This window comes from Phoca vitulina, unplaced genomic scaffold, assembly GCF_004348235.1.
Source record: "Phoca vitulina isolate PV1807 unplaced genomic scaffold, GSC_HSeal_1.0 scaffold33, whole genome shotgun sequence".
Classification (NCBI taxonomy): domain Eukaryota; kingdom Metazoa; phylum Chordata; class Mammalia; order Carnivora; family Phocidae; genus Phoca; species Phoca vitulina.
The window spans coordinates 10,458,977-10,484,775 of NW_022589736.1; the positions used below are offsets into that span (position 1 = coordinate 10,458,977).

Below are 25,799 nucleotides of genomic sequence, written 5' to 3' on the forward strand. Positions count from 1 at the left end.
CGATATTCTGCTTGTAGAGATCCAGATCTTCTTACATCTCAGGCTGGTTTCGTGGGTGCTCAGAGTGGTCTGGTAGTTATCCAGCTCAATTCCAGGGACCAGTTGAAATAGGGTCCCCTACTCCTCCACCATCTTTTTTCCTCTCTCTTCTTTCTATTTTTAATGAATTTTTTCCAAGCAAAATTCTACCCTCCAATGCTAATAAAAATTAAGACTTATTATTGGGTGCTTACTGAGTATTTATTTGGTACTGTACTAAGTACCTGACATAGGGTATCTTAGTGAATACTTACATAAAATTTACTGGTCATTTGTTGCATTAATTTTAGTGTTAAGTAAACAAAGGCATTGAGAGTTTAATAACTGGCTGAAGATTATACAGCTAATGTGTAGAAAAACAGATTTTAACCTGTTGGTCTGACTCGACAGTGTAAAGTTAAATCAATATAACCATGTATAGAATGACATTAGAGATGTGCTTGGCTGTAGTTCTATTAGAGATTATTCTAACTATCTTATGTAATCACAGAAACACTTTTGCAATAAGTAATTTAATGTTCGTAGAACATCTGAAGGTAGGACAATGGATATTCCTTAGCAAGGAAGAAAAATTTGTGAATTCATCTTGCCAAAATGAATATTTTAATGAGAATGAAGTATTTTTCTTCCAGTTATTATTTTCTAGAGATAAATAATGATTTTTTATGATGATTTTTAAAATTTCCCAAAATGCATCTGAAATGAATTTATTTAGCAATTCATGGCAGAGACATAAGGATAGTCCTCAGGTCTTTGGGGCAAATTGCATACACAGTCAATCCCCACCAACTACTCAAGCCAGCAAAGGACTTAAGCTAGCACATAGCTAAAGTTAGATTCTGATTCGTGAATTTTCTTGTCTTGTAGGTATTATATAGCAATAAGAATAAATGGTTAAAAGTTACCAAATTCTTCTGAGTGTCTCGTTTTATCTATTCTCCTAGCCCCAGTTTAGCTCCTTTCAGTTTGTCCTCCATACTGTTTTCAGCCAAAATTTCTATTAAATTCTTGTGCTTTTGTTTTAAATCCTTTATGTTCCTAACTGATATGAGCATAAAGTTTAGACTTACAAGGAGTCCTTAATATTCTGGTGTCAGCACACCATTCTAACCAAATTTCTCACTGTATTTGTACAAACTGTCCAGTCCAACTCCTCTAGTTTGTAGTTTTGAATGTCTTGATCTCTCTGCCTTCCCTTTGTCCGGGATAAACTTATTTCCCATTGTGATTCCTTTAAGATCTATTTGAAGAATCATCTCCTTTGGGGAAGTTCTTTGGCTGAGTTAACTGTCCTCTTCTGAGCATTTCCTCTGACATTTCTTAACATTTTGGGCATATTTGTAATATAAATGTATCATGCAACATTATGCTTATTGTTTTATGTCTCTCTCTCTTCTAGAATATTCTGACATTTTTGAGGGCTGGGACTTAGTTCCGGTATTAATTGAATTATGAGAAATGTGCTCAACTCCATAATTTCTCAAATGCTTAATATATAGCACAAATGTCCAGTAGCCACAAGAATAGACCACTGAATTTAATGCATCCATTAAAACAAGTCTGATCATTTTATTTTTTCCCACCTTATACAATTTTGTCTTTTTTCAAGTGTTATCAACTATAGTCACCATGTTATGCATTAGATCCTCAGACGATTATATGTGAAAGTTTATACTCTTTTACCAATTCTCTTCCTGTTTTCCCCCTAATTTCAATATGCAACAATTTCTCAATAAATATTTGATGATTGTGTAATAAATATTTTCATGGGAATCAACAGAAAATGTAAAAACCAAATTAATCCTCTGAAGGGTAAAATGTAAATCTCTAGATGATCTCTTATTTGTTCCCTTTAACAAATACGAAACAATTCGAACGGTATCTCAGTATGGAAGTCTACATGATTCTATACTATATTAACAAATACCAAATACATGTAACAGGAATAATTTTTTCCAACCTGAGTTTGACTTATAGTCACTTGTTCTCTTTTCCTTTTACAGGTAATAAATCAAGTTTAATAGAAAGGCATAGTTCACACATCTACTAGACATCTCCTTCATGTGAAACATTGCTTAAGAAACTGTTGCAAATGGCCTTGGTAGAAAATGAGGTGTTCCATATTTTATTATGAAATAGAGGGACACTCTGCTCTTTTAGTAAATGTTATATTGGGGGGTTCCCTCAAAAATTTTAGTGGTTAATGTCTAATCTATTAATTCCCTCAGCATGACAACAGCAAACAAGTTTTTAAGGACTTCCTGAGTATAAAATCTGGATCCAAATCTCTAGCTATATAATTTCATCAGCAGGAAGTGCCTTTTTGCAGACCTTACTGCTAGTCTGATAAAACCACTGATTCTGCTGCTGTTGATAAACTCCCTACATTAAAGTCTTCAACCTTCAACAATTTTCAATTCCAAGCAAAACCTAACAATTTTATTTTCTGTGTGCTTCTCATTTACCCAGAGTAATATGCTGTCCTTTCCCACAGCGTATCAGGTTGGCTCAGCTCATGATGGTGAGAAAAGTTTCCTAAGGTTCATTTTCCAGAACACTAGCTGCTTAACATTGACTGGATTGAAACTCTTCTTCCCCCAAACTAATAACGAAGGTGCCTTTACATTTTCATCCACGGTGGAACGAGAAAACTCAGACTGATGGCTAACTTAGAGTCGAACTTTCTCTCTAGCCTGTGGATTTTCAGAAAAAGCTACTCTGTAAAGCCCTCTTGGGACTTTAAGCACAAAAAGCTAAAAAATAACAGAGAGAAACACCCTAACTAAGGGAAGCATGCTTAACTAAGCCATCCATGACCACGGGTCAGTTGTGGAAGGTGGATGCCAATATCCAGTGAGATCAGAACTGAGAGGGAGAGAAAATTTTTTTTCCCAAATCAGTATAGCTTTTATTGCATCTTTAAAATATCACAAATAAGTCTGAAAAATCATCTGGCATCTTGCTGTTTCTGTAGATGGACAACTCAGATCTTATTCATCAGCCTGCTGAACTGTTCCTTTTTCAGAAACATAGATACCAACCAAGAATTTTCTGATATCCTTGTTTTTAACAGTTGTGGCTTGTTGAATCAAAGCAGCTGAGTTTCATACAAGTTCAATGTCATTTTCTTCAAGAATTAACTCATCTTTTTGGGCTTGAGATACAGAATAACCAACACCTGGCCTCATCCGAACCCTGCGGATACATTTTTCATCCAAGAAATTTTGGCTTTCAACAAGAGAACCATTCTCCTGAATAACAACGTTGATGGGGAAGTGAGCATACACCTCATCTTGTAACGGAAGCCCAGTGCAACGCCCTTGATCATGTTCTGTACGTGACTATAGACAGTGCGAACAGTAGACAGCTCTTTTCTATTTCCCCACCATTTGTCAACTCGGAGCCTCTTCTTTTTCTTTCCAAGAAGACTGAATTCTACATTGATGTGATTGAAGTCCCTTCGCAGTGTTCCTCTGAGGCCTTTCACAATAACTGTGCGTCCCTTCAGAGTGATGTCGACATTTTCTGGAATGTCGACATGTCGACAGTCTGATTGCTGAGAATGGTCTTCCTTCTCGCAGGAGATGCGGCAAAGAGCAGGGAGAGACAATTTTTGGCTTAATTTCGGAAATCAGATTCAGCTGCGAGAAGACCTGGGGCGAGCATCAAATGCAACACTAAACCAAGGCCAGGGTACCATACTTCAGATGCACCAGAAATCCAGTGCAATTTTAACAGGGACAGGGGAAGAGATCTGTGTACCTCTAGTCCTTCTCACTAATAAACATTTCTGTAGAGTAAGGTGGTACAAAAATTTTTCTAGACAGCTTAGGACAGCTTAGGACCCCCTTTTGTGGGTCAGAGGACCTTGTGAAGGAAAAATTGGGCATGGATGTGCGTTTTGGGGGTAGTGGTGGTGGTGGTAATGTTCAGGAGTCTCGGTGTCAGAGGCTCATAAGAAGCCTGTCCTACACTATAAAATGGGTGTGGGCTGGGCCCATGTGCAAGCAGACAACACAACTGTCTGCCTCTACCTCCAAACTAAAGACTTATTATGGAGCAGACAATGTGTGAGGGGGCATTTGGAGCCGTGTGCTAGCTTTGTCCCTTAAGTTTCAAGATGCATGCTTTAAATACCAGAGATGTGTTGGATCCCAGTATTACTTCAAACCCGGAAGGGCTAATCAGCCTGGATATTTGCTTAGAAGCCCGTGACCGAAGCATATTGGAGTAGACATTCTGACAGTATTTATGTCAAAGTTCCTTTTCTAGTCAGTTTGGTTCTAGTGAAGACTGGGGTGGGTGCCAGGAAGTCAGCAATTCATTTGGTGAAGGTATCAGCATCACTTTTTATTCCTCAGCCTGGTGATTCACACAGACCTCTCCATGACCTCTCACAAACAGAAGTCATTTCAACTAGAGTCCAAGCAACTTCCTAGAGTTTTCTCACTGCTGCAGGCCACTGCTGTTTCAGTTTTTGTTTCACGATTCCTTTCAACTCTCACCCTTGTCCAGGCAACATGAAGAAGGAACATGCATGGATGGAAACAATATTTTCATAACTTAATAGGGACTGAAAAGGGACAATGTAATGACCAGGACTGAAGAACCAAATCTGTACTACAGCACAGCTAGTTAAAAACAGACATGAGTGTTTTAATTTCAGGGATCAATGTTTTTATTCCAAAAGGGAAAACCTTTATATGTGAAGCCCTAGAGAAAAAAGCCAAATCAGCTGTCAAATGGTGTGGGTCCAGAGGCATCGGACAACTTGCCCGAAGCAACCCTGCTGAAGTGTGCTAAAGTTGAAAAGAAAAGTCAAATATTGTGATTACACATACCTATTTGTGTGTTTGCTTTTACTAAACAATTCTGTTTGAGATATGGGTACATGATTTTCCTTGTAATTGGGATATATATATATATATATATATATATATATACTTTAATTTTAATTTTAAAAGATATATATATATATATCTTTAAAATTAAAATTAAAGTAGCCATATGGATGAATAAAAACTTGGATGACTTTCTTTCATATAAGAAGAAATGAGTATAAAGATGGTGGCAAGGATTCAAGTTTGATGTAGGAAGACAATTTGAGAGGTTGGACTGGTGCTCAGAGAAGCAGCTAACTTCCTTAAAGAAAAGATGACTTAAAGACATTTTTCCAAGGTAGTGTAAATGACTGTGTTTCAAAGATGGTGAATGCAGAAGATGACTTCCCAAGGCCTCTTCTGGGCAGATATGTTGAATCGTGAATATTCATAGCAAATGGTTTCATTAAAACACAGGTGAAGACACATCTATTTTTCCACCCAAGGACGGTGGTGTCAGTAAAACCAGTATGAAACAATAATGTTTCAGAAATACTTAAAATGAAAGGATGAGCTCTTAACATTCGGTACAGCACAGCATGCCAATGGAAATGATGCACTTTTCTTGCTTAAGGCTGGGGTACAAACAACTCATTCAGAGCAATTATTTCAAACTATGAGAAATAGAAATGCCGGAACGGATGAGCACCGTCACAGGGTTTTACAATTCATTAAATAAGAATCATAATTTGACTTTTAGACCGTCAGTTGCCCTTGCATTTTTTTCAAGTTCAGTTATTGTTGAGCTTACTCGAGTTATCTCTTTTTGCCGAGTACAGACAGCAAAATTTAAAGCCACGTATAGAAAAATAGATTTGAAGCTTAGCCAGGGCCACTTTGGATATTTCCAGAAAAATAAATACACACTTTATTTTAGTTGGTGGGGCAGGGGAGGCATGCATAAAAGATAAGTAAATGCATTTTCATGACAACTATAATAGGCTGGCAGAGAAAGAGTCTTGGGATTTCAGAAGTTAGAAAGAGATGTAACTATGCCCCTTTGCTTTTACCTACCATCTTTTCTTTAAAAAGGAAGGGAAAAATGGGGCGCCTGGGGTGGCTCAGTCGTTAAGTGTCTGCCTTCTGCTCAGGTCATGACCCCGGAGTCCTGGGATGGAACCCCACATTGGGCTCCCTGCTCCGCGGGAAGCCTGCTTCTCCTTCTCCCACTCCCCCTGCTTGTGTTCCCTCTCTCACTGTGTCTCTCTCTGTCAAATAAATAAAGAAAATCTTAATAAAAAATAATAAATAAAAAGGAAGGGAAAAATGAAAGAAGAATACATTTCTCTGGAGTCCAAAGGGATAAACATCTGGAAAAATTAATGTAACTGGTGTTTTCCTTAGGAATCACTTTGAGGTTAGGGCTGCAGTTTTGATAAAATTGACTGAAATTAAAGTCTTTATGGTCTAGTTAGGCTTTTCTTAACACTTGACACAATCATCTACAGTACCTTGATTTTCCCATAAGGTTTTTGAGAAAGAACAGAAGAACAGATGAACAGACTCAGAACACCTTCCCAATTTGGGGATAAAATTTCACTTAACTCAATCGTGGTGCCAGTGGTATGGACAGGATGGTCCGGTTCAAAATAATGTTTATATAACATGGCTGCATGGCTTCGAGATCTTTTAAATTCTTTCCTGAGAGCTTCAGTCACTCAACGTTCACTCATCCAAAACCCTTTATATTCTCAAATATCTCAGTCCATTTCACTGTAAAAGCCAAGCATTGAGTAGAAGGAGAAAATAAATGTAGGTATTCCCAAGGTTTTATTTTCTCTTCGACTCTTAAAAACTAAAGTGGAGAGATATTTCACACAATGGTTCTGATATTCCAAAATACATAGCTTTCCATCTTAGACTATCACCTCAAACTGTAGATTTTGGTGCCTTGGAAATCACAGTGTCTGTTTTTCTTTCTTTCTTCTTTCTTTCTTTTTTTCTTTCTTTCTTTCTTGGCACTAGGAAAGACTTTGACTTTATCTGTATTTTGTCATTGAAGAAATTAAGACTCATAGCCCTCAGGTTATTTATTTTATCCACAATCAGGTAGAACAAGAATCCAGTCATTGTTATTTCAAGTTCAATGCTTTCTGTGCTACACGATGCTACCATTCTGTTTAACGAGAAGTTCAGATCTGGCCCAGAGTCATAAATAAGAACATTTCTTGTCACTGAGATGTTCAACAAGCAATGTAAAATGAGTTACATTCTTCTGAGGTATTGAATGCGTTCTGAAAATCATCCAATTGATAACAATTAGCAGTTTTAGATGAGTGGATGAGTATCATGGAGTGAGGATTGAAGCTAATTAATGAGGAATTCTGGGTAGTCGTGTTCTTCCTTTCCCGTTGGATGGTTAGACATTAAACCTTGGAGTTGTCAAATGAGTAACACCTTTGCATCAGTATTAAATTCACACACAAAGAAAATTAATTACAGGAAAGCTGTCTCAAACCCACTTTGTCAACTCTCTCGACAGGAAATTCTCACTTAGGCAGGAAAAGTCAAGTACCGCTGTCTTAAAATATCCTTGTTTTTATAAGCTTTTTTTTTTTTTTTGCTTCTGAAGGAGATGATGGTGTAGAAGTTCTTTTTTTTTTTTTGAATACAGAGAGACAAACACATCTCCCTGAAAGATTAAGGTTTAGTGAAACAACAAACCAGATCTTGAGCTAATTCCTATTAGACTGTCATCAAGTAGTGTCCCCACTAATGCAAATTGTACGAACTTGAAATGTTCTGCTTAGCACTGAATTCATACTCATCTGATCGCAGGGCTCTAGAAAGAGTCATGTGTTTCTTATTTTAGAAAATGGCTAGCAAGGCAGCACCCATGTCCCAACTAAGAGTGAGGAAACATAATAATTAGCTAAAGTCACCCTGGCTCATCTAATTTCCATTTAGAAGCTTCTGTTATAACATAATTCCGCTTAACTTGTCCTTTTCAAACAAATACATTGAAAGTTTTATTTTTAAATTCTAATTACTTGAAAAAAGATCCCTAGTTTGTGTATAGATTGTGAGTGTTGAATTAAGATATATGGATTCGAGAGTTTTGATAACCTTGGAAAGGGTATCTCTGACAGTAATTCCCAAGGACCTTGCTTCAGATCCTCATCATTTTCTGGGAATAATGCCTTCAGGAACCTCTGTAATGGCTCCATAATGTCTTCTGTATTACACAGCCTATCCAATTTTCCAAGGTGGACATTCTGTTATTCCTCACTTGCTCCTGGGAGTTGAAGGCATTGATCATGGTTCTTTTAGGTTTCTGAGCGAAAAGAAGTATGTCATTATACATTACTCTCACCTCTTAAAAACCTACCACCCACTCAGAATTTTGTCTGAGATGTAGGTATCTTATTGGAAAATCTTCACGCATACTTGGGTCTTAGTAAAATAATACTGGCATAATAGTAAAATAGTAAAATAATACTGAATATTAAAATAATACTTAGTAAAATAATACTGAGCATAAGTTACATTTCTATTAATATTTGAAGGCTATTTCATATGGATATTAAAAATATATTAAATGAAATTTTAAAAATTGATGAATGGATTTCTGTTTCCTAAAATATGGCAGACTAAATTATTTTGACCAATCTTGCCACTGAAAATAATTTCAAACGGTAATTAAAATATTTTTTAAATCTTAACCTGAGATTAATAGTGTTAAGTCAGCGGATCACACCAAATTTTCTACCATTTGTCGCCAAAAAAACTCATTTAGATTTTGTAAGCAGCTCTTGCTTAAAACCACAATACTATCCAATAACTATGTTGATAAAGGGAAGACTGGTAAGATTATAATAAATTAAGGAACCTAGATATATATTTATGAATTTTACAGATTAAATTTTAAGGTCATATGCAACTTCATGTTAACACACATAAAACAATAGAATATGTTGTATAATTCATAAATTGAGATACTTGTCATTTTGCAAATGAAATAATATATATAAAGTTAAAAATTAAAAACTAGTCAAGGAAGTTATTTTTCACATACTAATCTTTTGCTGGTAGTGTTATCCATCTGGAAAAAAGAAATAACATATTTTCTTTTACCATTCAGCAATAATTTCCTTCATTAAACATTTCTTGAGTATGGAATCTATGTAAGCATGATGAATGGGATATAAAAATGAGTATTGAGGAGGATCAGGCAGAGTAAGGAAGGAATTGGACAGGGAGGTTAGAAAGGTATGATGAGTTCTGTTTTCCAGAATACATCCCCCCAATGTGTAGAGAAATACCTTCTAACATAACACATATAAAAATGAAAGATAAAATATGTGAAAAATCTTTTTTCATAGCATGAGTGAGGAAGAAGGAAGTAAGACAGATAATCATAGATAAAAAGGGAAAGTACAGTTCTCCAAAGTTAAAGTAGTGTGAGTTGGGTTTGGCTTGAAAGATGTGCCAATTTCTGGTGGGCTTTGGGCTGAGTTTCAGGGGAGAACAGGAGAGAAAGCTTGAGTCCCACACAAGGTGAGAATTGAAGTCAGAGGCCCCTCCATTAAGTAAGGACCTGTAATGTATGACAAGCTCACAAGGCAAACAAGAAAAATGCACCCATTAAGGAAGAGCTATGTGGATTAAGCACTACCCAGACAAGAGTAGAAAAAGATCCTCCCCTGAAATTTGCCAATTATAAGCCCATACTCATAGCTGTGGGTGAAATTCACACTATTTGCATGACCCACAAAATAGCAAGCTGAAAATTCAATTTAGTCATGCCGGGTTGGAAGCATCCCAAAGGGCCTGGAAGAAGTAAACACAAGTCTCTCCAGTGAAATATATTTTAAACTAGACCTCAAGTTACTTCTGATAAAATTCCAAGGAAATTAGCTCCTATTGAAAAAATTATTAAGTACACATGAAAATAAGATTTTGTGAGTGTCAGTAGGAACAACAATCTTAACTATCAGATCTGCAATAATTTCAGACATTCAAATGATAACATATAGAATATAAAATATCTTTTTAGCTTAATAAAGAAATAAAAGAAAGGTTTGAAAATAAAACATAATAAACAAGAGACCTAACCTTTTTCCAAACAGATCTGAAAAGATATCAAATTGAATGTATGGATATGAAAAATATATTAAATGAAATTTTAAAAATTGATGAATGGATTTCTGTTTCCTAAAATATGGCAGACTAAATTATTTTGACCAATCTTGCCACTGAAAATAATTTCAAATGGTAATTAAAATATTTTTTAAATCTTAAAACCTATGTAGCAAGAAATTACTGGATCAAAATCTAGGGGAACCAGAGATGTAAACAGAGCACTCAAGTTGCCTCACTCCTTAAATCATTTGATAATTTCAGAAAAGATGGACTTCATTTCAGATGGACCTTATAGGTATGGAATGAATAAGTTAAAGCCCAGAACTAATAGGAGATTCTCATCATAATCCTGGAAACCCCCATATAGCTACAAATTTAGAGAAAGGATGAGTCAGAAATAAATCTTCTAATCTCAGGGTCACAAAGAAAGTCATTTTTGCATTGAACATAACGGAAGGAAAAAAAATAATGCCTCCTAATCCTTGTGTGCATTTTCAAACCAAATTTGCATCACCTGAGCAGTCCACAAAAATTCAACTATAAATTTAGTTTAAATTGTTCCCTGATTGGTTGGGGTGCCTGGGGGCTCAGTCAGTTAAGTGACTGACTCTTGATTTCAGCTCAGGTGATGATCTCAGGGTCATGAGATTTAGCCCTGTACTGGGCTCTGTGCTGAGCTTGGAGCCTGCTTAAGAGTCTCTCTCTCTCTCCCTCTCCCTCTGCCCACCCTTACCCCCACTTGTGCTCTCTCTAAATATACATATATAATATATTAATTAATTGATTATTGAATTAATTAATATTAATAAAGTTAATATTAATGAATAAATATATAATATATATATAATAAAATACATTTTTCTTTGATTGGTAAAGTTCCTAGGTAACTGACCAAAGGAAATGCAAGCCATCTATGGAGGAAGGCATTTACTGTCATTGTAGGCTTCATAGAGACCTCACAAATAATTTTTCAAGGACAACGAGAGCACACAATCAATAAATAAGTATACAAGGACATTTGAACCCATGCAATGAATCATCAGGTTAAGAAAACAAAACAAGACAGAGAGCCTAATGGACCTGCAAAGATGTCAAATGTTGGAAATATCAAATAAAGATTGCAAAACAACTATTCTTATTATGTCTAGAAAAACTCTAAGACAGCACTGAAAATATCTGTAGGTAATAAACAACTATAAAATGACAGCATATTTGAAAAACAACCAAATCGATTTTCTAGAAATAAAAATTTAATAACCGAAATTAAAAACAATGGATGGGATTAATGCCCTATTAAACATAGCCAAAGATATGTTAAGAAGATGTTATTCAAATGCAGCATGGAGAGACAAAAAGAAAAAAATGTAGTGAGAGATTATGAGACATGAAGCGTAAGGAGAAAAGTTCTACAGTATATTTAATTGGAGTCCTAGAAGGAAAGCAGAGAGACACTAAGGAAGATGATTTTTTTTTTTTCTTAGATAATGGTAAGAATCTTCCATAAATGATGAGAGGAATGAGTCACAGTTTAAAGAAGTCAAGCAAATCCCAATACATACATGCATGCATATATAAAATCACATATAAATAGTTACATAAATAAATTCATACATGGCAAACACATAAAATGAAATAAATACAAGAAATTCTCACCTAAACATAGCATAGTGAAATTGCATCCAGGACTGAGGCTAGGAAAGGGATTATATTAAGGACTGGTAGTTAGAGGAACTGCTTACTTCTCATACTAACAATGAAGCCAAAAGATAGTGAAATAGTATCCTCAAAGTCTTGAAAGAAAATAAATTTAAGCTTAGATTTCTATACCCAGCTAAACTATCTTTCAAGACTAAGAATGAAATAAAGTCAAGATGGAAAGTGGAAGCTGCCAGGCCTCTTAAAACCTAGACCTGGGACACTCACAGTATTATTTCCATTGCATGCTACTGATCAAAGTAAGTCACAAGGCCAGCATAGATTCTAGGAGAGGGAAAACAGACTCCACCTCCTGATGCATGCAACAGTATTTGAAATAGGTAAGGATAGCACTGGTGGTAGTCCTCTTCAGAGGCTATCTTCCACAATGTAAAGAATTCCTTAGGATCATTATGACAATGACAAATTACAAGAAAAAATGAGCAAAAGACATGAATATAAAAAACTAGACCTAAGCCAATATCAATGAAGAGTACAGTGGTTCAATACTATTTATGAGTGAAATATCAAAGAGCAGTGAAAAGAAATAACCTAAAGCTATATTCAACAACATGGACAAATTTAAAATACAATATTGAGCAAAAGAAGCCAGGTATAAAATAATGCAAAGTGTTATCTACCTTTATATGCAGTTCAAAAACAACCTAATAAAACAATGTATTGTTTGTTTGTAAATATATATGGTGAAATTATAAAAAAATGTAAGAGACTGATTAAGCCAAATGGCAGAAGAGTGCAGCAGGGTGGGAAAGAGAGAAATGTGAAGTTCAGTTGCTTAATTGGTGTGTGGGCATATAAATGTTTATTTCATGTTGTTGTTATTATTATTATTATTTAAAATTGCATATATGTGACAGCAACATGCAGAAGAATGAAACTGGATCACTTTCTTACACCATACATAAAAATAAATTCAAAATGGATGAAAGACCAAAATGTGAGACAGGAAACCATCAAAATCTTAGAGGAGAACACAGGCAGAAACCTCTTTGACCTCAGCCACAGCAACTCTTACTACACACGTCATCAGAGGCAAGGGAAACAAAAGCAAACATGAACATTGGGACTTAATCTAGATAAAAAGCTTCTGCACAGCAAAGGAAACAATCAACAAAACTTAAAAGGCAGCCTATAGAACAGGAGAAGATATTTGTAAATGACATATCTGATCAAGGGCTAGGATCCAAAATCTATAAAGGACTTATCAAGCTCAACACCCAAAAAACAAATAATACAGTTAAGAAATGGACAGAAGACATGTATAGATATTTTTCCAAAGAAGACATACAGATGGCTAACAGGCACATAAAAAGATGCTCAACATCACTCATCATCAGGGAAATACAAATCAAAACCATGATGAGATACCACCTCACACCTGTCAGAATGGCTAAAATTAACAACACAGGAAACAACAGATGTTGGTGAGGATGTGGAGAAAAGGGAACCCTCTTAAACTGCTGGTGGGAATGCAAACTGGTGCAGCCACTCTGGAGAACAGTATGGAGGTTCCTCAAAAAGTTAAAAATAGAACTACCCTACAACCCAGAAATTGCCTTACTAGGTATCCACCCAAAGGATACAAAAATACAAATTTGAAGGGAACACACATCCCAATGTTATAGCAGCATTATCAACAATAGCCAAATTATGGAAAGAGTCCAAAGGTCCATCAACTGATGAATCGTTAAAGAAGAGGTGTGTGTGTATATGTGTACACACACACAATGGACTATTACTCCACCATCAAAAAAGAATGAAATCTTGCCATTTGCAACAATGTGGATGGAGCTAGAGGGTCTCATGCTAAGTGAAATAAGTCAGAGAAAGACAAATATCATATGTGGAATTTAAGAAACAAAACAGATGAACATAAGGGAAGAAAAAAAGGAGAGAGGGAAGCAAACAATAAGAGACTCTTAATGATAGAGAACAGACAGGGTTGTTGAAGGGAGGTGGGTGGGGGATGGGCTAAATGGGTGATGGGGATTTTTTTTTTTTTTAAGATTTTATTTATTTGACAGAGAAAGCACAAGCAGAGGGGGAGAGAGGGAGAAGCAGGCTTCCTGCTGAGCGGGGGCCCCGATGCAGGGCTCGATCCCAGGACCCTGGGATCATGACCTGAGCCGAAGGCAGCTGCTTAACTGACTGAGCCACCCAGGCATCCCTGGGTGATGGGGATTAAGGAGGGCACTTGTGATGAACACTGGGTGTTACATGTAAGTGATGAATCACTCAATTCTACTCCTGAAAACAATATTACACTATATGTTAACTAAGTAGAATTTAAATAAAAATTTGAAAAATGAAAAAAAAATTCCATGTATGTTTTATGCATCCTGTTGTACATAGCATATATTTCAGTAAAGGGAAAAGATAAAATTAAGATATAAAACCACCAAGTTTTCGGTGGACATGGGGGAACAGAGACACTCAGACAGTTCTGGTGAAAGTGGAAGATGGTGTCATCCCATTTCAGAACAATTTATTAATATTTAGTGTAGTTAACCCTGCAAATTGACTCTGATGCTGAAATTTAGCAGAGAATCTCTCACTCTAGTGTAAAGGGCACATAAACAATGGTGTTTATCACAGCATTGTTTATAATACTAAAATCCCAATTAGAAGGGAAGTGGATTTTAAAAATTGGCATCATCATACAATTGTGTATCAGTTAAAATTATGAAACTAGAGTTCATAACTGAATATAGATAAACTGGGGGAAACAAAATTTAGGCAGTAAAAAATTCTAGAATGACGTGGAGAGTATGATATCAATTAAGTAATTTTTAAAATATATAAAACAGTTCCATATAATGCTGATAGATAAGAATGAATTAAACATATAAAAGAATACACAACTTTATAATAACGGTTAGCTCTTTGAGAACCCCTGTCTCAGAGACCTCAAATTATAGTTTCCAGTTTACAGGGAGTTTTTATTTCGATGTCAGTGATCTTTAAAATAGAATAGCTGTGCAGTCAGGGCTGAAGTATTATGAGGATACAGGTAACCAGGGAGTTGGGGGGAAGTGTTTATAAGATGTGGGGGATGGTCAAGAAAGGGAAGCAAAGATGCATATCTTTCAGGGCTGTCTCTGCCTTCCTGTATGCAGCAAGATGGAAAGTAAGAAGGTACGAAGAGGAAACCCGTTTGACAACTTTGTCTATAGTCTTTAACAAGGTTACTAAAGTACTCCAAGGTTTACTATATTTTTGTATAATATTTTATTCTTTCCAAAGCACTTTAACATATATTATTAACTACATGTAGAAATGGCCAGGCAGACAGCATTCTTCTAGTGTTACCCTTAGGAAACTGAGGACCCCCAAAGTTCAATGACTTATCCAAGGTAATACAACTAGCAAGTAATACAGTTCAGGGTAGAATTACTTTCCCTCTTAGAACTGCAGTTTTTCATGTGGTGGTCCTGTCTCCCCAACTCTGGTAACCTACCTTTCAATTCAAAGAGAACATTACATACCTTTTTATCTCACACGGTTTATTTCTATGTTCACGAGAAGTTTGAACGGAAAGAAAATAGGGTCATGCATTCTACTGATATTAGAATGGAGCAAAGGAAGTTCATAAATCAAGTTGGCAGTAAATATTCAGCAGTATACAGGCTTGGGAATGAGTAAAATACTGCTTCCTTTACTGGGATGATGATACCTTTAAAGAATGCCACAGAACAGTGAGGACTATGGTACGACGCACCTGTAAAGGGCCAGGTAAAAAAAGCAGGATCTGTTTGATCTTTGTTATCCCAGGGAAAAGCCCACCCTACACACCCTTGCTTGAAGCCTAGGTGTCCTAAGAAAATAAGCCTCTCTTAAAATGCAATCCTTGTCTGTATCTCTTTCAGAGATCAAGCATTTGGCTTCATGTGGTTGAAGTTTTATATTATAATTACATTCATTGTGATTCCATAAATATTATATGGGTACATAAGGTCATGGAGAGACAAGTTCTTTGACTACCATACTGAGCTTAAAGTTAGTCTGGGAAGTATACGGACTATATGGTTCTTTAACTGTGAGATGTATTTCCTTATTCAGTTATATAGTTGATGATACCAAAGAGACTGCTTTTATAGAAGGCTTTGTAGCACAGATTCCAGTATAAAAATAATCAGAGATGAAGAGGATGACCACTCTAATCTCAGCAATCTTAGAAAAATTCTGTAGATGGCCTTTATTATTAAACATATTTAGAGCTTGAATTTTTCAGAGTTACAGCTGCTTTATATAACTCAAGGAAGCTTCTCTTAGTGATTTTAGAGATTCCTCTCTACTTCTTACTTCTGGAGTCTAGTTGTATTCACTTTTATCATGACCTCCTATCAAGAATTCTTCCAAGGATGAAGGAAAGGGATGAGCAAATGGATGGTCGAGATGAGAAAAGAGTGCAGGGAGGTTTGGGGATTCTCAGTTGGTCTAAGTAGCAACATAACTTTCCATCTCAGAGTTAAATTCTAAAATTCAATACACTGGACTCAGATCTCAGCTCTTCTCTCGATGTCATATGGGGCGTTTCACAACTTGGTCCGCTTAGGACTCTACTAATTCATCTGTAAAATGGGAATAGAAAGACCTTAAGGAGATGTTGCAAACACTGAAGAGCACAACACAGGTAGGAAGTAGCAAAGTGTCTGGTACATAGGAAGCACCAAATAATCATTGGCTATCCAGTCCTTTCTTTTTTTTTAAGATTTTATTTATTTATTTGGCAGAGAGAGAAAGAGAGAGCACAAGCAGGGGGAGCAGGAGAGGTAGAAGCAGGCTGCCTGTGGAGCAGGGAGCACAATGCGGGGCTCGATCTCAGGACCTTGGGATCATGACCTGAGCCCGAAGGCAAACACTTACCAGACTGATCCACCCAGGCACCCCTATCCATTCTATTCTAATGCAAATTGTGTTACTGTGAGCCTATTTTTATGGGGGCACCCACTCTTCATCTCCAAATGACTTCTCTCTCTCCATCTCCATTCCTAGGACACGGATTCAACATTAACCTGTAAGGAGACACTACCTGGTTATGGGAACGAACTGCATTAAGGGCAAGAGTAAGTTCAATCTTGACCAAGACTGTAAAACATTAGTTAAGGTTGAAAACGGTATTTAGGAAGCACATAATCATTGCTCTAATTCTTTCTGTCATCTGAGGGAATGTTTTATGATCAGGTGGAGAGAGGGGTGTGAACCAGTGGCAGCCCTATAACTTTGAAGCTCAATATTTTGGAGACTCAGACTTATTCCCACAATGACTGACCACACCCTTCAGTACCACACCTTCAGTTCTCAAATGGAAATTTTCCATTATGAAATGTGTGCATTGCTGAAACTTCAGGGCATTCTTCTCGGGGAAACACATGTTTAATTGCATCTTTTCCACCACCAATTTTGAGGAGGCAACCTAGATGTTTTCCCCTCTTACTTTAGTTTCTCCTTATCTTATATTTATCCCCTAAACAGTTCATCGTGGGTATGGAAGCTTGATAGGAGCATTTAAAGAATGAAAAGTGTTGCAGTTTGAAGAAAAGAAATGAATATATAAGTAGGTATTTACCACTGTTGACTACTCTGACCGTGATCAGAAGGGTTCTCTGAGAGACCCTCTGAGCAAGAATTTTGAGGGAGTTGCTCTGCTTGTGCTTCAAATACGCTCATTTGTTTTTTAAATTGGGGTTTAACTATTCTTTCAGTAAAGGCTGCCAATTTGCTCAAGAGTGACTGACTGACTAGGTGGAAGGTTAGAGATGGCCACAAATTCTTTCTTCCCTGGAATCTGAGGTACCTGTTGGGATTCTCTTGTAATCAATAGAGTAGGTAGAAGGGATGCTGCGTGACTTCAGAGGCTAGGTTGGAGCTTGTCTTATGGCTTCTGCCTGGGCCCCTTGAGATACTCCCCCCTCAGAACCTGGCTGCTATGCTTTGAGAAGCGCAAGCCATATGGAGATGCTCAGGGTCACAGCTCCAGGTGAACAACTGGCATCCATTACCAGCTGGGTTAGGATTCCAGCTTGGTCATTTGGTTCCATTGGGTCTTCAGAGTCCTGCAGCCCCAGCAGACATCTGGGTACAACTGCCTGAGAGACGGACCCCAAGCAATTACCACTCACTATGTGATGAGTAAATAAGATGTTTTCTCTTAAAACCCCCCTAAAATAGTTTTATTGGGGTATAATTTCTATGCCATATTCATCCATTTAAAGTATACAATTCAACACAATTGAGAGTTGTGCCTCCATCGCCACAATCCTATTTTAGCACATTTCCTTCACCTCATAAAGATCGCTCATGCAATTTTCAGCCAAAGGCAACCAATAATCTATTTTCTGTCTTTACAGATTTACATTTTCTGTACATTTCATATTAATGAAATCATACAACGTATAGTCTTTTGCCTATGGGTTATTTTACTTCGAAGAATGTTTTTAGGTCCATCCATGCTGTAGCAGGGAATATTGGAGCAACACTCATGTAATCCTGAGGAGCCAAAACTGAGGTGGCCCACAGAATGAATTCTTCCTCAACCTATAACAGAAATCTTGCCTGAGTTTCCAGCCTGCTGACCTGCCCTACAGATTTTCACTTGCCAATTATATCAGCCAATTCCTTAAAATAAATCTGAATCTGTGTGTGTGTGTGTATCCTGTTGGTTCTGTTTCTCTAGAAAACTCTAATACACTATTAAGTATGATGTTAGCTGTAAGTTTCTCATACATTTTTTTTTTTAGGAGATTGAAGAAGTTTCTTTATATCGCTAGATTTTTAGATTTGGGTATTGTTGTTGTTGTGGTTGTGGTTGTGGTTGTTTTTCCAGGAACTGGTGTTGGAATCTGTCAAAGAATTTTTCTTTGTCTGTTGAGATGATTGTGTGATATCTGTTCTTTATTTTATCAATGAGTTGTAAGCTATACTAATTTAATTTTTGCCTGTTAAATCAGCCTTGCATTCCTGGGATAAATCCCACCTGCCCATAGATTATAGTGCTTTATATATATTGCTTTCTATATGTTCCATTAGCCAAAATTTTGTCGATGAGTTTTTATATTTGTATTCATGATGGATTATTGTTCTGTAATCTTCACTTTTTGTGTGTCTCTATCTGGTTTTAGTATCAGGGGTAACACTTGCCACATAGAATGAGTTGGGATGTGATCTAACATATTCTACTTTTCTGAAAGGGTTTCTGAAATATCAATATTGTTCTTTAAATTGGTGGAATTCACCAATGAAGTCATCCAGGCCTGGGCTTTTCTTGTGGGTAGGTTTTCCATTCTAATTTATTTTTTTTTACCCCTTGTTGGTTTATTCAGATTATCTATTTCCTCTTGAGTCAGTTTTTTTTTTTGTAGTTTTTAATTTTATTATGTTATGTTAGTCACCATACAATACATCATTAGTTTTTGATGTAGTGATCCATGATCCATTGTTTTCGTATAACACCCAGTGCTCCATGCAGTACGTGCCCTCCTTAATACCCATCACTGGGCTAACCAATCCCCCCTCTCCTCTCCCCTCTAAAACCCTGTTTGTTTCTCAGGTCCATAGTCTCTCATGGTTCATCTCTCCCTCCAATTCCCTCCGCCCATTTTTCCCTTCCTTCTCCTAATGTCCTCCATGTTATTCCTTATGTTCCACAAATAAGTGAAATCATATGATAATTGACTTTCTCTGCTTGACTTATTTCACTTAGCATAATCTCCTCCAGTCCCATCCATGTTGATGTAAAAGTTGGGTATTCATCTTTTCTGATGGCCGAGTAATATTCCATTGTATATATGGACCACATCTTCTTTATCCATTCATCTGTTGAAGGGCATCTCGGCTCTTTCCACAGTTTGGCTATTGCGGACATTGCTGCTATGAACATTGGGGTGCATATGGCCCTTCTTTTCACTACATCTGTGTCTTTGGGGTAAATACCCAGGAGTGCAATTGCTGGGTCATAGAGTAGCTCTATTTTTAAAATTTTGAGGCACCTCCACACTGTTTTCCAAAGTGGCTATACCAACTTGCATTCCCACCAACAGTGTAAGAGGGTTCCCCTTTCTCCACAACCTATCCGACATTTGTTGTTTCTTTCCCTGCCCATTTTTGCCATTCTAACTGGTGTAAGGTGGTATCTCAGTGTGGTTTTGATTTGGATTTCCCTGATGGCTAATGATGATGAACATTTTTTCATGTGTCTGTTAGCCATTTGTATGTCTTCTTCAGAGAAGTGTCTATTCATCTCTTCTGCCCACTTTTTGACTTGATTATTCGTTTTACGGGTGTTGAGTTTGAGAATTTCTTTATTGATTTTGGATGCCAGCCCTTTATCTGTAGTGTCATTTGCAAATATCTTCTCCCATTCTGTGGGTTGGCTCTTTGTTTTGTTGGCTGTTTCCTTTGCTGTCCTCTTGAGTCAGTTTTATTAATTTTTATCTTTCTAGGAATTTAGTCATTTCACCTAAATAATACATTTGTTGACACACAGTTGCTCATAGTATTATATTATAAAGCTTTTAATTTCTGTAATGTTAGTCTAGATTTCTTCTCTTTCATTCCTGATTTTGTTCATGTGAGTCTTCTTCCTTTGTGCCTGGCCTGTCAAGCTGAACCTTTGTTAATTTTGCTCATCTTTAAAAAAAATTAACTTTTGGTTTCATTGATTATCTCAATTGTTCTCCTTCCCATTTATTTCTTTTCACTTTAGTCTTCATTATTTCCTTCTCTCTACTTGATTCATGTGGATGTCTAGGATCCTCTCCATTCTCTCCTTAGTGTGTATGCACGTTTATGCATGTGTGCAGGCTTCCAGACCACCAGGAATATGTGGGAGCTTATCAAGGCCTTTTGTTGTTTTATTATCCAGCTTTCACTGTTAAATTCCTAGGTATCCTGTCAATCTGACAGTTTCCCCAGCCAGGTCTCAACCTCACACTTGCTGTGACACAAACATTCCTCATTCATCTGCCATCAAGATCATTACTCTGACAATGCCCAGGGGCACTGGATCTATCCACATTCTGCTCCAAATCCAGTTGGCCTTCTTCAGCAGCAAAGCTCCTGGTTTCCAGGGCTTGTCTCACCCCAGTAGATCTAACATGTTGACCCAACTGAGGGAAAAGACAAAATTGGTCTTAGAGATACTCACTAGTTTTACCTGAGATTTAGTCATTTTTCTTGAATAAATACTTCTCAATTTGTTGTATATCTCTGGTTAATTTCCTAAGGACTGGTATGGTTGTTTTTGATAATTTTGTCCAGTTTAGCATTGCTTTTTGTGGAGAGGATTGTATGAGCTCTCATTCTGTAAGTCAAGATTGTTGTTTTAAGCCACTAGATTTGCGAGTAATTCTTTTTTTATTTTCATTTTTATCTTTTGCTTATTATTTTTTTTTTAATTTGAGTATGGTTGACACACAATGTTACATTAGTTTCAGGTGTACAACATAGTGATTTGACTAGTTTATACATTATGCCGTGCTCACCACAAGGGTAGCTACCATCTATCCCTATATATCACTATTACAGTATCATTGAGTATATTCCTTATGCTGTGCCTTTTATTCCTAGGACTTATCCATTCCATCACTGGAAGCCCATATCTTCCACTCTTTTTCACCCATTGGGGGTAATTTGTTAGACAGCAACAGATAAAATCAAACAGTGGGTTCTTACCAGGTACTAAGTCTACTAAGGTGAACATTTCAAATTCCTGTTTTGAAGGCACACAAAGGGAAAGTAATAAAGCTAATGCTGTTAACAAGATGACCTGTTTCCCATATAAGAAAATCATATTACCAAAGGCAATGCCGCTTCTATATTTGAGTTCTATTACAGCACATCTGCATGAGTCTTGCATATGATTCCACATAAAGGTCCAAGAACTCTGTATGTCCTCTATGGTGGTGTCATTCTCTAGCATTTATATGTTGAAATATATTTTATTAAACATTATTTTTCTTTATGTAACTTTAATGTTATAGTCAGCTTATTATATAGATCTTCGGAATTGGCATGTGGATACATTATATCATATATAAATTCTATTTAGTAGAGAAAGAATTGTGAGGCATCTATTATAAAAAGGGGTATTGAAGTCATAGTGTTGAGAATCACTAGAGTAAATCATCTCTATGCTAAGACAATATTAAATTTGCTAAAATCCGCTAGACTAATTTCTCCTAGGTGCTCGATGAATCTAGGAAACTTTAAGGAACTTGTTTTAGGTTCTAGCTCGTGACTATAACCTCTTTCCTGTTTTAAGTATTGATTAGTTTACATGTTGATCCCTGGCACAATTCGGAGATAAAAGCAGTGATAGTCATTGTTTAACCAGCTTCAGGAGGCTTAATAAAACTATCATTTATAATACATCTCATGTCTAAACACAAAGAATCATGAATAATGTATACTCTGTGTGTGTGTGTGTGTGTGTATTTCAAATGCCCCCAAAGTTTTGACCTTTGTTATTTGGCACTTTAATTTTTGTTATTTGGTTTAATTTATTTAATAACAACAGTAAAAGAATTCATTCTCATTTAATTCAGCATAGGGTTTTTTTCGGTTGTTTGGAAGCATATGTATTATACGCTAGGTACTGTTCTAGAAACTGGGTTCCAATGAATAAGACAGGTGTATGAGACTGGTCTGCGTCAAGAAATAGAACGCCACTTGGATCGTTCAACCACAGAGACTTAAAGGACTATTTATATTGGTGAGCAGATTTAAGAGAGGATGTTGAGGGCACTGTGACTGGTAACAAGGAAAAGCATTACCACCCAAGGCTTAGAGGAACAAGGGGAGGAAACAGTTACCAGAGCTCCTTGAAAATAGCTCTGTGGAGAACAGGCTGCCCTGCAGGAACTGTAGTTACCAGAACCAAGGCCCAAAGCACAGTGACAATAGAGCAAAACTACGCTGGCTACAACTTCTCCTCTCTCTCTTACTTCCTATTTGTGCTTCCTATGGGCTAATTCCAAGCCCAAGGACCCAGTATTCAGTCTGTCAAGGTGAGCCTCTTGGACTTAGAGTGGAGCCAAAAGAAATGGAAGGTGGTCATGAGGGCACCACATGGAAAATAAAGGGCATACCATCAATCAGTCTTTGAAGAACTTATACTTCTAATGGTGGAGACAAAGAGGTAAATGGGCCATGGTAATGGAATATTGTATGTACAAAATGGAGGATATCCCAGAGTTCTGTGGAAGCACAGGGAGTGAGATCTATTCCAAACTAGGGGTGCAAAAGGCTTCACTAAAGAAATGATTCTTAGTACAACATTTGAATTCTGACTAATATTCAGATAGGCCGAGAGAGGTGGGGAGCAGAGTATTCTAGGCAGTGAGAAGTTCAGGGTCTATCATAGTAATTATATAAATATCCACCCAAATCATTTATTTAAAAATCTATTAGATATCAAATCCTGTGGCAGGCAGTAGGGATTTAAGACATGATTGTTATTTTCAAAGGATTTGTATCTTTTTTTTTTTTTTTTTTTAGAGAGAGAGAGCAGGGGTAGGAGGGTCAGAGGGAGAGGGAGAGGGAGAGAGAGAATCCCAAGCAGGCTCCACGCCCAGCACAGAGCCCAATGCGGGGCTCAATCCCACAACCCTGAGATCATGACCTGAGCCGAAACCAAGAGTCAGATGCTTAACCAACTAAACCACCCAGGCGCCCCTGGATTTATATCATTTTTATATTCAGGATTGTTAGATGACTGACTCAAAGAAATATAAAATAGGATTAAATTATGTCTATTTTTATTACAATTTAATACTCATTTGACTCACCATGTTTTACACCAGAGTTTCCAAAGGGTATTCTGAAGAATACCACTTCTTATATAAGTGTTTCTCAAGAAATAGGTTTTGTAATTGGACATATTGGAAAGAGGCTGGGTTAAAAAAAGTTAAACAGGCACTTTTAGAGCATGATGTCTTGGTCTTTATTATGCAATTGTGCCCATAATACCTGAGGCAACTAAATAGACTTTGTCTTCCAAACTCATTTCAACACAGAAACCATTGACTGAGAAGCATGTGTTGAGTCTAGTGTTCCGAGGAACATAATTCCAATATGTGGCAGCTATCTTTCCCAAATTAAGAAAAAAAAATCCAATTAGAAGATGATTTAAATTAGTAGACAACTCCAATATTTAAAGGATGACAATATTTTCTGTTTATGGGCATTAAAGTCATTCATTTTTATTTCTACACATCTTGATTTTCTTTTTTTCAGTTTTAGTTTTCAAGTCTTTACATTGTAACTTTCAAGGACTGAAAGACAGACCTGAAACAGAAGGCAAAGCTGCCTGCATAGACAGGGAGTGTGATGGGGGTTTCCACCTTTTATGTCATTTTCAACATCAGCTGCCACCCTGGTAGAAAAGGTGCCAATGAAAGTTGGAGGAGTTTGTTGTTGTTGTCTTCAATTGCTATGTATCTATTTTCAAGTTCGGGGTTAACTAGGAGGGACTACCATTGTTTTCTACTTTTCAAAAATAATAAAAACTCACTGCGTGTTGATCTCAAATCCAACATCATGTAAAAAAGTCAAAGAAGATGAAAACATTGAGCAGAAATATCAGCATTAGAAGATCTGGATTGCTTGTTCTTTTTTTTTTTTTAAAGATTTATTTATTTATTTATGAGAGAGATGGGGGATGGGGTAGAGGGAAAGGGAGAGAAGAGACTCCCCACTGAGCACGGAGGTGAGATGGGGCTGGATCTCATAACACTGAGATCATGACCTGAGCTGAAATCAAGAGCCAGATGTTTAACCCTTAACCGACTGAGCCACCCAGGCACCCCTTGTTCTATTTAATAAACTCTCAAAATGTATCTTCTTCTATTTGTACTGTGTAGATTTTCCATTTGATAAAGTATGATATTTAAAGTAGAGCCCTTTCAGTGTGTAATGCATTTCTCTATTTGATACACCAAGCTTTTTCCTGCTCCTGATCTCCTTGGTATGGGGAAATGGCAAAAAAGTTGAAAAGATAAATGTATGTCTTTGGTAACGTTCAGCACACACAGCTTGATGGACAAAGATGTACTAAGTTTTGTATGAAATTTTGTGTCTGCCCCCACAATAATTGGAGTGAAAGTGTTATGGGTTGATGCAAATAGACTTAGTATGCCAAAGAAATCATAAGGAGAGAGGGATAGATAAAGATGCAGTCATATATATTACCACACAGTGCTGTGTTATGTTGTCTTTTTAAGTATGTCATAAGACAAAAACCCCCTCAACTCACAGAGCTCCATAAAACCTGCCCCTGGTCCTAGACAGCCCTATGAGCAACTTGCTATTCAAGTTTTGTCTAGGTCATTTGGATTTAGTCTTTTCTACAAAAAAAAAAAAAAAAAGAAAAGAAAGCGGGGGTAGGGGGATGAAGGAGGTGGTGGTGGAGGAAGACTAATTTTCCTTCCGTAGAAGCTCAGAGCAAAACTGCTTGCTGATTGTAAAACGCTTTCAAATGGCAAGTGCTTCTCCATAAATGTTCATCTTTATTCATTTTTATGTAAAACAGATCACATCAAAAGAGACAATTATTCCTTGAAACTAGATGTTGCTTTCTTGATCACCTTTAAATTGAAATCCTCATGTGAGTGGAGGGTAGACAGTAGAGGGAAGATGAAAGAATCAGACTTCTATGGGGCGCTAATTCAATCAGAAGGAGAATCATCACTGAATCTGCTACTTCAAAACCATTCGGGGGGGATCAAAAAGCCACCAGCAGACCCGTCGGAACAATGACTCTGCATTTTGGTGGCCGTGCAATTTTCTCAGCTACTGATTGGTATGAATAACGCTGACGGAGTCCAGGCTGATAACATCACTGGAAACGAGGGATGAGGTCTGTGAAGATCACAGGAATGGGAAATCCCTCCGTGGTGGTGCGTCTCATCGCGGTACAGATCTCATCAACATCGAAGAGTGACCTTTAATGAAGGAAGCGTAGGGTGGAATTCTAGTCTCTTTGATTCTTTTTTTCTGGTTTGAGTTATGAGGGCGCAACAGCCAGCAGCAGCATGTAGAAGTTGGGTCGGTGAAGTTTCCTCCAAACGATCTTGGTCCATCTCG

General features: G+C 37.0%; 1 pseudogene; it reads right to left on the reverse strand.

The window, feature by feature from the left end:
- Positions 1–3,029: 3,029 nt before the first annotated feature.
- Positions 3,030–25,795, reverse strand: LOC116645404 (annotated as a pseudogene).
- Positions 25,796–25,799: the final 4 nt, after the last annotated feature.